At 46.4% G+C, this 6920-nt stretch overlaps 1 protein-coding gene across 1 annotated transcript in view; it reads right to left on the bottom strand.

The window, feature by feature from the left end:
• STX18 (syntaxin 18) overlaps nucleotides 1–6920 on the bottom strand; it is a 147707-nt gene that overhangs the window by 134199 nt on the left and 6588 nt on the right. The gene's annotated exons all lie outside the window — the stretch shown is intronic.

Genomic DNA, 6920 nt, shown 5'->3' with positions numbered 1-6920 from the left:
GGGAATACCTGTCCTGTCCACCGACCACTGTGCCAAGCGAGAGGGTGTTCAGCATGGCTGTGGATGTTGTGACACCCCACCACACCTGCTTGGATCCTGGTTTGGGGGAGCAGCTGGTGTTCCTCAAGGTGAACCTCCTGCTGCCGGGGCTCCCCACGTGCCAGGTGCAGATGGAGCAAGTGCCGCCCTCCTCGCTCCACCTGGAGCACGAGTTTTGTCTCTCAGCAGCCTGAGGTGCAGTTTCCCCCAAACCCCTGCACCTATCACTGTGAAAGTTGGCAGGCTTTGTGGGCTCCTAAGGGGCTAGCAAGCCTGCAGTTTTGAGCTCCCTGTGGCTTTCCACACAGAAGCCACAGGAGGTTCTCTTTCAAGAATTTGGGGTGCTGTTTCTCCAACCCCCGTAATCCTATCTTGTTGAAAGTTGGCAGGCTTTGTGGGCTCCTCAGGAGCTACCATTCCTGCACATTTGAGCTCCCTGTGGCTTTGCACATAGAAGTTACAGGATGTTTGCTCTCAAGAATTTGGGGTGCAGGTTCTCTGCACCCCCTCAACCTATCTTGTTGAAACTTGGCACACTTTGTGGGCTCCTCAGGAGCTACCATTCCTGCAAGTTTCATAAAGACCAGACAAGAAATGCCAAAGTTATAGCCTGCTTCGACCTTCCCCATTATAGCCTATGGGGAAGTCGAAGCAGCTCGAATATTCGCCTGAGCTTTGACCTCAAGTCAAACTGGACCCGCTTCAACTCGAAGCAGATGGCAAATCAAAGTGGAACCCGGTTTAATATTCGACATGGCTCTCGAATCGAATATTACTTGCCCTGCACAGCCCTAGTAGTTAACTCTACAGGTATAGCTACACTGCTGCTTAAGTCCTATCCCCAGGCCTGCACTTTAACCCAAACCTACTAACCATTTAATTATAAACCCCTTAGTTTCCCTCCCAGCAGCATCCAGCCCAGCAGCTCTCCTGAGTATCAGGGCCCAAAGTCAACCTTCACCTAGCTTGCTTCCCCTTCCTACAGCATATCCAAAACTCCCCCTAAATGGAAAGGTGTAAGCCAGTGTTTCCTGAACTTTTGATACATGGGAAGTTTAAAACTGGCAACACACTTCCCTCTTATACCCGAAAAGGGATATATAATATATACCACCCCCCTGCCAAAGGGAATCATATCAGTGCTGAGTGGTATTGTTATAAAAAATTACACCAAATGCATCTTTCCTTAAGCAAAAGACTCATCTCTCTACCAGTGGCTATTTACTGTTTTAGCCTCAAAGCCCCACTCCATAACTTTGCTGAATTTTACCAGCTGAAAACCACTGAGCTAGATCTAAATTCAGGAGGGAGGCCGTGAGGCTAAAAGAGTTGTGAATCACTAATCTAGCTGGTCCACTTAAAAGACAGTAGTGGCAGGACCTCAACGTGCTGCGCCTGGATCTTTTCCATTTGTCCTTTCCCATCCCTGATCTGTACTTGAGGAGCAAGGGCAGCTCCCACTGTTAAGGCTGGTCCTAGAGGGTCTCTCACTCTAGCAACCACCCCTATATGTCCTTGTGCGATCCCCAGGAGCATGGGAGGAATGGAAGGGTTGAGCTAGGTTGCAACGCACAGCTGTCTCTGCAACAGGGGAGTGAAGGCAACAGCAGTCCCTAGAGGAGCAGCCACAAGTGCCATTGATGTAAATGCAAGAAATCTGCCACCAGCCATTTTGTGCCCAGTACCTATCTTTACTGCCTGTAATTAGGCTGAATCTCAGAAGTCAGGACCAGAAGCTGAAGGAAATTCTGAGCAAGTGGAGAAGAAGAAGGTGACTGATTACCAACAACCAGCATGAATTTATCAAAGGTGAATCATGCTTGAGTAACGCGACTGCCTTCTATGAAGAAACAACTCGCTCTGTGGCTGTGGGGAGACCAGTGGATGTGATAGACCTTGATTTTAGTAAGATACGGTCTTCCACATTCTGACAAGCAAGCTAAGGAAGTCTGGGTTGGATGAATAGACTATAACATGGATAGAAAACTGGCTGGAACATTGGGCTCAAAGGGTAGTAATCATGGCTTGATGTCTACTTGGCAGCCAGTATCAAGCGGAGTGCCCCAGGCATCAGTCCTGTGACTGGTTTTGTTCAATATCTTCATCAATGACCTGCATGATGGGATGGAGTGCATCCTCAGCAAGGCTGCAGACGACACTAAGCTGAGGGCAGTAATAGATATACTGGAGGGTAGGGCTAGGATTCAGCGAGACCTCGACAAATTGGAGAATGGACCAAAAGAAATCTCATGAGGTTCAATAAGAACTGCAAAGTCCTGTACTTTGGACAGAACAATTCCATGCACCAGTACAGGCTAGGGACCAACTGGTTAAGCAGCATCTCTGCAGAAAAGGACCTGGGGGTTACAGTGAATAATAAGTTCAATATGAGACAACAGTGTGCCCTTGTTGGCAAGAAAGCTAATGGTATATTGAGCTGCATTAGTAGGAGCACTGCCAGCAGAACAAGGGAACTGATTATTCCCCTCTACCTGGCACTGATGAAGCCACATCTGGAGTACTGTGTCCAGTTTTGGGCTTCCCACTATAGAAAGGATGAGGACAAATTGCAAAGAGTCCAGTGGAGGGTAATTAAAATGGTTAGAGGGCTGGGGCACATGACTTCTGAGGAGAGCGTAAGGGATCTGGGCTTATTTAGTCAGGAAAAGAGAAGACAGAGGGGATTTAATAACAGCCTTTAACTACCTGGAGGGTGGTTCCAAAGAGGATGGAGCTAGACTGTTGTCAGTGGTGGCAGATGACAGAACAAGAAGCACCGGTCTAAAGTTGCAGCAAGGGACATTTAGATTGGATATTAGGAAAACCTCTCTCACTGTAACAGTACTAAAGCACTGGAACAGGCTACCCAAAGGTTTTGGAATCTCCATCCTAGATGTTTTTAAGACCCAGGTAGACAAAGTCTTGGCTGGGATGATATAGCTGGGGATGGTCCTGCTTTGAGGAGGGGTTTAAACTAGATGACCTCCTGAGGTGCCTCCCAAACCAAATTATCTATGATTCTAAGATTTCTTGAAGGGTTTTATTTAGGTTTCCTATTCATTTTCTTCTAGGAGTAAGTAAATCTGTCATTTTTCCTTCCATGCTTCCTGCATGCTGTCATAGCAAAGTAAGGCAGATGGAGAGGGATGACTGATATAGCTGAGGGTGGTTAAAGGCAAACCTTACAATTGCCTGAAGAGGTCTCATATCGCACATGATACCGCATCTTTGCTACAAGATGTGTTGGTGGAGTCCCACAAGGATCAATTCTCTTGCCAGACCTATGGAATACCCAAATGCTGCCATCAGCAGAACAGTAAAACAACAGTGACACTTGTGCCAGCAATACTGGTAATCCCATGCCTTTTGCTGGTCACCAGTTAGGGCCCAGAAGAAACTTCTGCACCCCCCCACTCCACTCATGAAAGCCACTAGCTTCTAGGCTAGGGACAGATATTACACAGATACTAGTTTAAGTGATAAGAAATGGGTTTGAACCTGTAACAGAACAAACGTTCAGTGCATATAAACCAGTCTGAAAATGGATGAAACCGGTTTGAGATAAATCTGGTTGAACGTAGTATCAGACTTAACTGATTTAGATCAAACCAGTTTATGCAATGTCTGTCCCAGGCCCCTTCCTGGTTTAAGTTAAACTAGAGTGCCCAAGCATCCCAGATGCTTTGCAACTCTGGGCAGGGCTCTACTCTCTTCTCCAGCCCAGCAGGGCTGACCCAGGCCCCCTGCTCCCTGGCTGCAGCTCCGGCAGAAACTGCAGGTACAGCCACATCTGCCTGGCTTCCTCCTGCTCCCCACCCTCCCTCACCACTCCCTGGTCAAGCAGCAATTCCCTCCTCCCCTCTGCCTTACACACACACACCTCTCAGCATTAGCTAGCATATCACATGCTGGCTATGGTCTGTGCTATGGGAGACAGGACAAAGGCAGAAAGGCGAGAGTCAGCTTAGGGCTTTCTAGAGCTAATCAATAAGTAGCTAGTAATGCCCCTCCTTCCTTCCTTGGAAAAAGTTGTTTAAAAAGGGCCTGAAGTAATGAAAGAGGCTTTTGTTTTCTGATGGGGTGCTAAATGCTATCAACTCCCTGTGTAACTCCCTGCTGTGTAACTAAATTCTCTGTTATCAACTCTCTACTGTGCTGGCTCCCTCCTAGGTCAGGAACAGTGAGGGGTGGAGGGGAACCCCTCCATAATCAGAGTCCTGCTGGGTCCTGGCCAGGCTCACCCCCTCAGCTCAGCACTGTCAAAGGGAAGGGAGGCCTGCTCTAGCATCCCCTGGCTTCTAACCTGAGCCACTGCAGGCATGCGCCTGTATTTCTTAAGTCCATTGGGGATGTCTGTATGGTTACAAACCAATTCAGCTTAGCCAGATTAGACTAGCCTGCCAACATTAAATCAATTCAGGCTCAGGCTTTCTGAATGTCTGTCCCTAGCCCTAAGGGGAAGATGGAGGTTGCCTTTCCGCTGAAGTATTGCAATGCTGAATACAGCAGACGCTAGGGATTTTTGACTGGGGCAAACTCCTGCCAGTACTTGTTCTGCTCTTGCTCTTCTCCTTGCAGTTAGTATACTATTGCCAAATCTGGGGATAGAAAAGAATTTTACCCTAACATCAGATTGGCAAGGACTGTTGGGGGTTTTGCCTCCTTCTATAGTACAGGGTATAATCCTTTTCCTAGGATCTTCTTAGCATGTTGACCAACTACTTTGTTTTTGCAGTGGTAAAGCATTGGCAGTGTCCAGCTCCCCTGCCATTAGCTACAATGTTATAGGGTAATACTGGTGTTTCAGATAATGTGCCTTATAGCTGCATATGAGGGTTTGGACATTCTTTGGGTAACTGATTGCCTCTCTCTTTCAACCAAGCATGCATGCATTCAGCTTCTATATAAATGTGTTTAAGAGTTAATGTGTAAACAAAATATTTGCAAGTTAAACAGCTTAAATTTGTAGAAGCTGCTACATATGTAATAACAAGTTCGTAACCCAAGTATTAGAGAGGCCCTCTCTCACACATAATCAAACCGTGTTGTACAGAAGCAAGCAATTAAATTATAACTTATTTTACTACAAGGTCTTCCCTGACTTAGGTGGCAGAACAAACTTTCTCTTGTTTTCCCAGCTAAAATAACTGCCACTGACAGCAGCTTGAATTTTACATGTACTGCTTTCCTTCTTAAAATCAAAATTTCTTGCGGAAACAGCCATTAGCAAGTTTGCACTGTTCTCAAAGTTGTTACATAGGCTTTGGCTGGAACATTACATTCTAGTTTCCTAGTTTGGCAAAAAAAAATTTTGAACTACATGAGTAGCTGATAAACTCAAATATGACTTCTTCCTCTCCTTGTCTCCAGAGAGCACTGATCAGATTACTAATAGGCATCTTGTTCAAACCAGGTGTCATGCTCAGGTATGCTGAGCAGTACTTTTCTCCAGAGACTGCTGATGTGGATATCAGTGAAGCCCATCACCTCCCTCTTCTCAAACCAGCAGCTCTGTTAATCCACTAAAGCACTTTGCTTCATTTCTACCAAGCAGCCCACTCTCAGCCATCCCCTTATCCTTGTCTGGCAGGTAGGTAAATGACACTCTCACTTCCCCACTCTTCCTAATGCCCAGAAAGTCAGTGTTAGTGTTTCCTACACTGTGCTCATGGTTTTTAGCCTGGAGTGATTCTTAATGTGAGATTAATTTATCAACATCAGAAACTTAGACACAGGAAAGTAAACTACTGCCAGCACACATGTATTTGCTAACACAACAGTTTCTAGGAATGGGGCCTCTAAGAATATCACTCTGTATGCTGTCCTTCCTAACATAATGCAGTGACCGAAGCTCAGCATACAAATAAACTATTAGTAGTACCTTTCTATACAGTTATTTTGTTAAAAGGCTTCTCTTTCCCAACTTGCAACCCACTGCTTTGCAAGGCCCAAGTAATGTTAATAGTAAAATATTCCTATGAAAGATGGCTGAAAGATGCAACTCAATACCTTCTAGTGAAAATTTAGATTTCTGTTTTGTAACAACTATATTATAGAAAAACAAAAATATTAATAGTTTAGGTCATCTTTGGTAGATGCAGCTATAACTCCACTGACTTCAACATGTAAATCAGGACTGAATTTCCCTATTACAGGAGTGCACAATCTTTGGTTTATAGGTGCCAACATAGTGTCATCTGGCCCACATGGCTCCCCACCAGTGCCAAATTTAATGGTAGGGGAGCAGTAGCATCGCTCCCCTGCTGCCAAATGTCCACATCCATGGTAAGCCCTATGGGCCGGATAGCAGGGCCCTGCACACAGGATGGCACAGGACCTGATCCCAGAGTACAGGATTAGGTGTGGGTGGCACAGGGCTCCAGAGTCTCATCCTGTAGTGCAAGGCCTTATCCCAGCACATGGGCCAGGGCAGGAGCAGCACAGTACCCCAGGGCCCAATCCCAGTACCAGAAGCCAGGCAGGGGAAGCACAGGACCCAATCCTGGTGCAGGGGGCCCAATCCAGCCTACAGACCAGCTCCTTACTACTAGGGTTGCCAACTCTGACTGAAGCTATTCTGGGTGATTTTTTTTTCCCTTAAAATATCCTATTAAAATCTCCCGGATTGCTTTCAGTAGTTACCGGGAGATCGATGCTATTCTGATCTGGGAGGGTTGGCAACCCTACTCACCACTCAACTGGCCCACAGGGCTAAAAACTGAGCACAACTGCAGTATTACATTGATTTTAAAACACTGCAGTTTCAGAGAGGAAATTCTTTGGCTGCTCTGGCAAGTTAATTAAAAAAGCTGGTGATGTTTCGTGCACACCTGGCGCGGAGGCGGACGAGCCGGCGCAGGGCGCCAGGCCGCCGCTGTGAC

This window comes from Gavialis gangeticus, unplaced genomic scaffold, assembly GCF_001723915.1.
Source record: "Gavialis gangeticus isolate Ggan-Ray unplaced genomic scaffold, GavGan_comp1, whole genome shotgun sequence".
Lineage (NCBI taxonomy): Eukaryota > Metazoa > Chordata > Crocodylia > Gavialidae > Gavialis > Gavialis gangeticus.
This window is presented reverse-complemented; position numbering and strand designations above follow the sequence as displayed.